Source organism: Meles meles, chromosome 2 (assembly GCF_922984935.1).
Source record: "Meles meles chromosome 2, mMelMel3.1 paternal haplotype, whole genome shotgun sequence".
NCBI classification, from domain to species: domain Eukaryota; kingdom Metazoa; phylum Chordata; class Mammalia; order Carnivora; family Mustelidae; genus Meles; species Meles meles.
The window spans coordinates 175224266-175232259 of NC_060067.1; the positions used below are offsets into that span (position 1 = coordinate 175224266).

At 38.0% G+C, this 7994-nt stretch overlaps 1 pseudogene; it reads right to left on the minus strand.

Moving 5' to 3' along the window:
* Positions 1–2055: 2055 nt before the first annotated feature.
* Positions 2056–2581, minus strand: LOC123937580 (annotated as a pseudogene).
* Positions 2582–7994: the final 5413 nt, after the last annotated feature.

Sequence of the window (7994 nt, forward strand, 5' to 3'; positions counted from 1 at the left end):
GTTATATTGATTGATTTTGAAATGTTAAACCAGTCTTGCATTCCCTGAATAAATCCTACTTGGTCATCATCTATTACCTTTTTTATATGTCACTGATTTCTATTTGCTAATATTTTATGAAGGATTTTTATGTCTCTATTCATGAGGGATATTGGTCTATAGTTCTTTTTTTGTAATGTCTTTATCTGGTTTTGGAATCAGGGTTATACCAGCCTCATAAAATAAGTTGGGAACTGTTCCCTTCTCCTCTATTTTCTTAAAGAATTTTTGTGAGCCTAGTACGATTTTTTTCCCTTCAATGTTTAATAGAATTCACCAGTGAAGCCATCTGGACCTGAAGTTATCTTTGTGGATAAAGTTTTAACTATGAATTCAATTTCTGTATTTTATATAGGTCTATTAAAGTTTTCTACTTCTTTCTAAATCACTTTTGGCAATTTTGGTCTTTCAAGGAATGTGTCCATTTCTTATAGGTAGTCATATCTATCGGCTCAAAGTTTCCACAACATACCTTTATCATTCTTTTCATGACTCTAGGGTCTATAGTAATGTTTTATCTTTCATTTCTCAAATTATTAATTGGTGCCTTCTCCATTTTTGTCTTAATCTATCTGATGAGAGCCCTACCAATTTTACTGATCATTTCAAACAACCAGATTTTTATTTTTATTTTCTTCATTGTTTGTTCATTTTCTATTTCATTAAGTTCTGGTCTTTATTATTTCCTTCTTTCTATTTACATTGGGTTAATTTCTCATTTTCTAACATCTAAAGTAATAAACTTAGGTAACTGATTTTAGGGAACCTTTTTCCAATAAAAGCATTAAACCTATAAATTTCCCTCTCTGCACTGCTCTAGGTCCATCCCATAATTTTTTAAACAAATTTTTAATTTTAGAATATTTTTAGATTTACAGAAAAGTTGTGAATATAGCACAGAGTTTCCATACACCCTTCACCCTGTTCCCCCTATTGCTGACACTTCACATTCTTATGGTACATGTCACCATTAAGGTATCAACATTAGTTTATTACTATAAATGGAATCAATACTTTTTTTTGGATTTTATAAGTTTTTCCTTAACATCCTTTTCATTTTCCAGAATCCTATCCAGATGTTCCAATCTATTTAGTCATTGGTCTCTTTAGGGTCCTCTTGACTGTGACAGTTTCTCAGATTCTTTGTTGTTGGTGACCTTGACTGTTTTGAGGAATCCTGGAGACTCCGTTTGTCTTTCTCTGATTAGACTAGTATAATTTGTTTTGAGGGGAAAGACCATGAAGGTGACGTGCCATTCTCATCATATCATGTGAAGGGTATGTTTCAACATGGCTTATCAAAGACAATGTTAATTTCGATCAGTTTTTCCATTGTCAGGTTTTTCACTGTCAAGTTATTTTCTCATCCTCCTCTCCCCACCCCCGCCCCCGCCATCCCTTTCCGTACTTTACAGCTCATACTCAAAGGGGTGGGCAGTAGCATTCACTTAATTTATCTGGAGTTCTTCTCCCACATTTGTTTATTCAGTCATTGATTCATATCAATACAGATCCATGGATATTCATTTTATATTTTGGGCTATAATCCAATATTGCATTATTGGTCTTGTAACTCAAACTGTCCCAGCTTTGGTCATGGGAGCTTTTTTAGGTTGCTCCTGTATCCCTTCAATATGCCCCTATCCTCTTGATTTTTGAGCATTTCCTTACTCTCTGCACAAGACGTTCTAGGTTTATCTGGTATATTTCCTGTTGCGGTCCTACAATCAGCACTGCTTTAGCAACATCCCACAGATTTTGATGTGTGTATTTTCATTATCATTTAATTCAAAATATCTTCTAATTTCCACTATGACTTCTTTAAATGATGGATTAGTTAGAAGTGTGGTACACAATTTCCAAATATATGGAGTTTTCCTAATTATCTTATTGATCTCTAATTTAATTCCACCATAATCAGAGAACATATTCTCTATGATGTTGATCTTTTTTTGTTTGTTTTTTGTTTTTTGGTTGTTAAATGATCCTTTACTGAAAGATTTTCCTTTGTGGCTCTTAACTAGCTGGACATTCTACTGCACCACTATTGATGTCATCCGTGATGTCATGAGGGTGGCAGCCATCAACATTGCAGCCCACAGACGGGGCAGTCCTCAGAATGTCTTTAATGGTTCCAGAGAGTTCTCTGGTAAAGATCAGTGTCATATCCAGCAGACAATGTTTACAATCTCATCAAAAGTGACATTTCCACTGTGCTTAATATTTTTCTGCTTCCTTCTGTCTCTTCGTGGTTCCTTAAGGGCTTTGTTAATCAGAGCAGAAGCAGAAGGCACCACTTCAGTCTGGGCTTTCTGTTCTGAATGGTCAGTTTCATTGTAATCTTCGACCATTCCAATGTCATCACCAAACTTTTTTGGAGATAGACCCAGGGGGCTGATGTTGGGGGCTGGGGTAGACAGGGCACTGACATCCCCACCAGTGGACTTCAGATATGTGATTTGATCTGGTTGGGGTTCAACTTGGGTGGCATGGTGGAGGCAGCTGGTGTTAGATGAACCCAGATTTGGGAGGACCAAAGACAGTTGCACCCTCACCTCCTCCCAGGCAAAAGCCCAAAAGCCATGATGTCAATCTTCAGATTTAAGACTTGCTTTATGGCCCAGCTGTCCTGGTAAACACACCATCTGTCCTTGAAAAAAATGTGTTTTTTTGTCATCATTCAGTGTAATATTCTATAAAAAAAAAAAAAAAAACTCAACCAAAGTGATTGACACTGTTGTTCAAAATCATGGTTCTTTTTTGTCTTTTTTGGGGGGGCTCATCTTATCAATTACTGGGGAGAGATGATAAAATCACCAATGATTGTGGAATTGTTTATTTCTCTCTTCAATGCCATCAATTTTGTTTCATATATTTTGAAGCTTTGTTATTAGGCATATTTACAAGTAAAGTCATTGTGAAATGACCCTTTTTATCATTGTGAAATGTTTCCCTCTGCCTCTAAAAATACTCTTTGTTTTGAATTCTCCTTTTTCTGATATTAATATAGCAACTTCAGCTTTCCTATACTTAGTTTAGTGTTCACATTATATTTTTTCACCCATTTACCTTCAACATATCTGTGTCTTTATATTAAGTGTGTCTCCACAAGAGACATACTTTTTAACTTTTTAAGTATGTCTAGCTTTTAAGTATGTCTAACTTTAACTTTTTAAGACAGCATATAGTTGGATCTTGTTTTCTTCAGTATGACAATCTCTGCCTTTTAAATGGAGTATTTTCATTTGTTTACTTTCAACATATCTGTGTCTTTATATTAAGTGTGTCTCTTATAGACAACGTGTAGTTGGATCTTGTTTTCTTCAACAGGACAATCTCTACCTTTTAAATGGAGTATCTTAATCCATTAGTATTTAATGTAATTATTGGTATAGTTGGATTTGGAGCCACCATTTAGATTTTTTATATTTTCCTCTGGTTTTTGTTGTTTTCTTTTGTTCTACTGTTCCTCCATTCCTATTTTTTTATTGTTTCAATTTTTTTTTAAGATTTAAGTTTAATTATCCTGTTGGCTTTTTAGCTTTTCTTCTTTGCATTATTTTTAATGGTTACACTAGAAATTATAATATACATCCCTATTTTTTTACAAAATGCTTTAGTAAACATGGTTGTATTTCACACAATTTATAAAAACCTTGCAAGGGGCACCTAGGTAGCTTAGTCAGGTGACCAACTCTAGGTTGGGCTCTAGACTTGGTGCAGAGTCTGCTTGGGATTATCTCCTTCTCCCTCTCTCCCTTTGCCCCTCCCACTGCTCAGGTGCTCTCCCCACCTCTCATATATAAATAAAATCTTTAAAAAAATAAAAACTTCATTTCTGTGTTGATCCATATTCCTTCACCCTATCTTATCCTTTAAAAAAAAAAAAAGATTTTATTTATTTATTTATTTGTCAGAGAGAGAGAGAGCGAGCATGTGCACACAAGCAGGCAGAGTGGCAGGCAGAGGTGGAGAGAGAAGAAGGCTTCCCGCCAAGCAAGGAGTCCAATGTGGGACTCAGATCCCAGGACCCTGAGATCATAACCTGAGCAGAAGGCAGAGGCTTAACCCACTGAGGCACCCAGGTCCCCCGTGATGTGTTTTTTTTTTAATGTTTTAATTTTTTTTTTTTTTCTCTCTGTTCTCCACCTTGGATAATTTCTATTGCTCCATTTTCAAGTTCACTTACTATTTCCTTTGTCATCTCCACTGGCTATCAAGTCCATTCATTTCTGATATTGTATTTTTCAGTACTGAAGTTTCCATTTAAATTTTTTTTTCTCTTTCTAACCACTTAGTTCTTTCAAAAAATCATTTTTCTCTCTCTGCTAAGATTTCCTACCTTTTCATTCATCATAAGCATATTTTCTTTTACTTCACTGAGGATAGTTATGGTTGCCATTTTTAAATCCCTCTGTGCTAGTTCCAATATCTGGGTCATCTCAGGGTCATGTTCACATTTTCTTTTCTCTCAAGAATGTGTTCCAAATTCATGGATTTTTGTAAATCAGATAAATTTACAAATTTATCCTGTTGTATAAATTTGGGTTGTATCCTGGTCATTGTAAATGTTTATGGAATGTTTAGAAATTCTTGATTCTAGTTTTTTTCCCCCTCTGATAAGAACCACTAACTCTTTCTTTCATAGCAGCTCCTGTGTTCCTGTGTCTGTTCAAATGTTTTTACTTTATTGGAATCACTATCAGTTTGTTCTGTAAACACCTGTACAAGGGGGTCACAGGGAGATATGGATAGTCATAATTTGGGATCCTCTTTGGTTCTTTCCCTTCTGTGATTCCTCCACTCTCTTCAGCAGACACAATTTCTCTGGCTTCAATTTCCTGGTTTCCCAAGAAATTGGGAAACCTCTGAAATCTCTCTGGTTTCCCAGCCCAGAAAGATTCCAGTTTTTCCACAAGCACCCTGCCACCTCCAGCAATCATATCACCACATTGTCCCCAGGGGAAAAGCCACAAAAATGAGAACTTACTTTGAAAAGAAATTCCCCTCCTCTGACAATGTACTTCCATGAAGAGTCTGTCTGCTACTGTTGATTTTCTGTTACCTCACATAGCTACAGTTTTTACTACTTGTCAAGACTTTTAGTTGATTTTTATAGGAGAGACAGTCTAGTAAGATCTTACTCTGTCATTACTAGAAGCAGAAACCCCAGGATATTTTAAAGAGCAAATACCATGTCACTCCTTTGCTGAAATCTTATAAACATCTTACCATTGCCCAGGACTAAGTCCAAAGTCCTTAGTGTGACCTTCAGGGAGTCTCCTGAGCAGAAAACAGAAGGTACCCTCAACTGGAATTTAAAGACAGTTTAATAAAAAGAATGTTTACAAAAGTTAAAGGAAGAAAAAGGGAGATTAAGGCACTTGGGACTAGCAAAAGTGGGAAGTCATTGTGACTGGTAGGCTTTAATGCACAGAGTGAACAAAGGGTGTTACCAAAACTAATCAAACTGGGGCCATGGAAGTAGGGCCGCCAACAGAAACTATTGTTATAAGATACAACAGTTGCCAGAACCTCAGCACCCAAACAGGGGGAGAGTAGGAGAAATGTCGTGCCTTCTCTCCCCTATGATCTCTGATCTCCTACTCATGCTTCTGTCGTGTAGACCCGACTGGAAGCCAGAGGGCTACATAGCCCAGATGATGCAGTTTTTAGTGTTCAGCCTCTGGGGACAACAGAGCACAACAGAAAAGAACCTACTCTAGCCCATTCTTGCCCCTACTGTTTCCTCCAACACACCCATACTAGACATCTTTCAGTTCCTCAAATAACTCTCTTCCACCCTTTGTCATACGATGTTCCCTCTATGAATATTCTTCCCCCCACCAACCCCCACCCACCCTTATTGCCAACTTCACTGCTGTTCAGCCTCCTGTTGTCAGCTTACACCTAAATTCCTCAGGAAGATCTTTTATGACTCCCTAGACTACATAATGACCTCTCTTTGTATATTCCTGAAGCTCCCCGTACTTCTCTCTTACAACACCATGCTCATTAGTGACTAATTAGTCGTGTGTTATAATTTAATTATTTCTCTAACATCTGCCTTCTTTAAGAAACTGTGGGCTCAAGGAGAGCAGGAGGGATTTCTGTTTCGCTCACCAGTTTATCTGCAGTGCTAGCACAGGATCTGGCCCACGTGGTGCTCAATCAGCATATGTGGACTGAGTAATCAACATGTCTGCCTCTTGCTAGAATATGAGTGCGCTGACTGTGTACTATTCATTTCTGAATCCCCATCTAGCACAGTGCCTACTATATAGTATGTCTTCAATAAATGTGATTGCGTATATAAATAAGTAAATAAGACCATTTACATTTTAATCCTATACCACATTTGAAAATAATGAGTCCTATTAACTGAATGCTCACTGTGAAAAGAAGCCCTCGCCTTCATTTGTCCTAAAATTGCCTTTTTCAAGCTTTGAAGGCTGTCGTCCTTCTCCCAGTTTTCAGATTTTTGGATTAGTCTGTGTCTACCTCTCTACCATGTTTTTGCATGCTTTACTTCTCCTATCTCACACATATTTGACTTTCCAGACAAAAAGAGCCTCATCTCTGTAGACTCTTGGCACTTGGTCAGACTTCAGCCCCTAGAATACTTTGCTCCTTTCTTCTAGAATTTCCCAAGCTCTGTCATGTATTACTGATCAGTGGAGATCAGAAATGCCCATAGCACTGTGTTCAACTGCTAGGTTCTTGTATCAAAGAAGGATGGGGCTTTCTCTTTCTTTCCAGTCTTTGTCATGATGAGCAGGTCAATCAAATCCTTGGAGAGTCAGTCTCTTCATCTATAAAATAGAAGCAATACCTTCTGTGTCAATTACACATCAGTGAGTAACAAACCACACAAGAGTTTGTGGCTTAAAACAACCATTTTATGTGCTCATGATGATTCAGCAAGTTAGCTGTTAGGTTGGGTTCAGTTGGTGGTTCTTCTTCTGTTCTTTCTGGGGTCACTCACATATCTGCAATCAGCTGGCAGATCAGCTGGAGGTTGGTTGTATAGGGCCTCAACTGAGATAATCTCTCTCTGTGACACGAAGTCCTGTCCTCCATAGACAGGTCCTGGCTTATTCACATGATAGTAGAAGAGTTCCTACAAACAAAAGTAGGCAAAACCCCCCATCAGCTTGAAGCCTCCATTTGTACTACTTTTACTAGTATTCCATTGGCTGAAGCAAGTCATAAGACCAATCCCAAAATCATTATCAAAGGGCCTACACAAAGACATGGATACAGGAAGAACAATTCAGTGGGGACCATTATCGTAAGATCTATCACACTTGTTTCCTTCAGAGAGCTAAGTAAGGATCAAATGAGATGGTACTGGCATGCAACAATGTCCAATGCATGTTATTATTTTATCAATGTATGTAATTCCATCATTTTAATTTTATTTGTTTATCTGAGGGGGACCTTCTTTTTTTTATTTTTTTAAAAGATTTTGTTTATTTATTTGAGAGGGAGAGAGTGAGAGCAATTGAGGGCACAAGAGCAGAAGGAGGGAGAAGCAGACTTCCTGCTGAGCAAAGAGCCTGATGTGAGGCGCTATCTCAGGACACTGGGATCATGACCAAGCCAATGGCAGCCACTCAGCCAACTAAGCCACACAGGCAACACGGAAATAAACACACAAGGAGAGCACCAGGCAAAGACAAAGGTAGAGATTAGAATTATGATGCCACAAGCCAAAGAACATCTGGGGCTCCCAGAAATTGGAAGAGGCAGGGAAGAATCCACCCCTTGGAGGGTTTGGAGGGAACATGGCCTCCTCAGCACCTTGATTTTGGACTTCTAGCCTCCAGAACTGTGAGACCAAAAAGTTCCTATTGTTTTAAGACACCCAGTTTGTGGTACTTTGTTACCACTGCCCTGGGAAACTAATACAGATGGTAAATATCTTTAACCCCATCAGCTTCATCTAAAGAAGC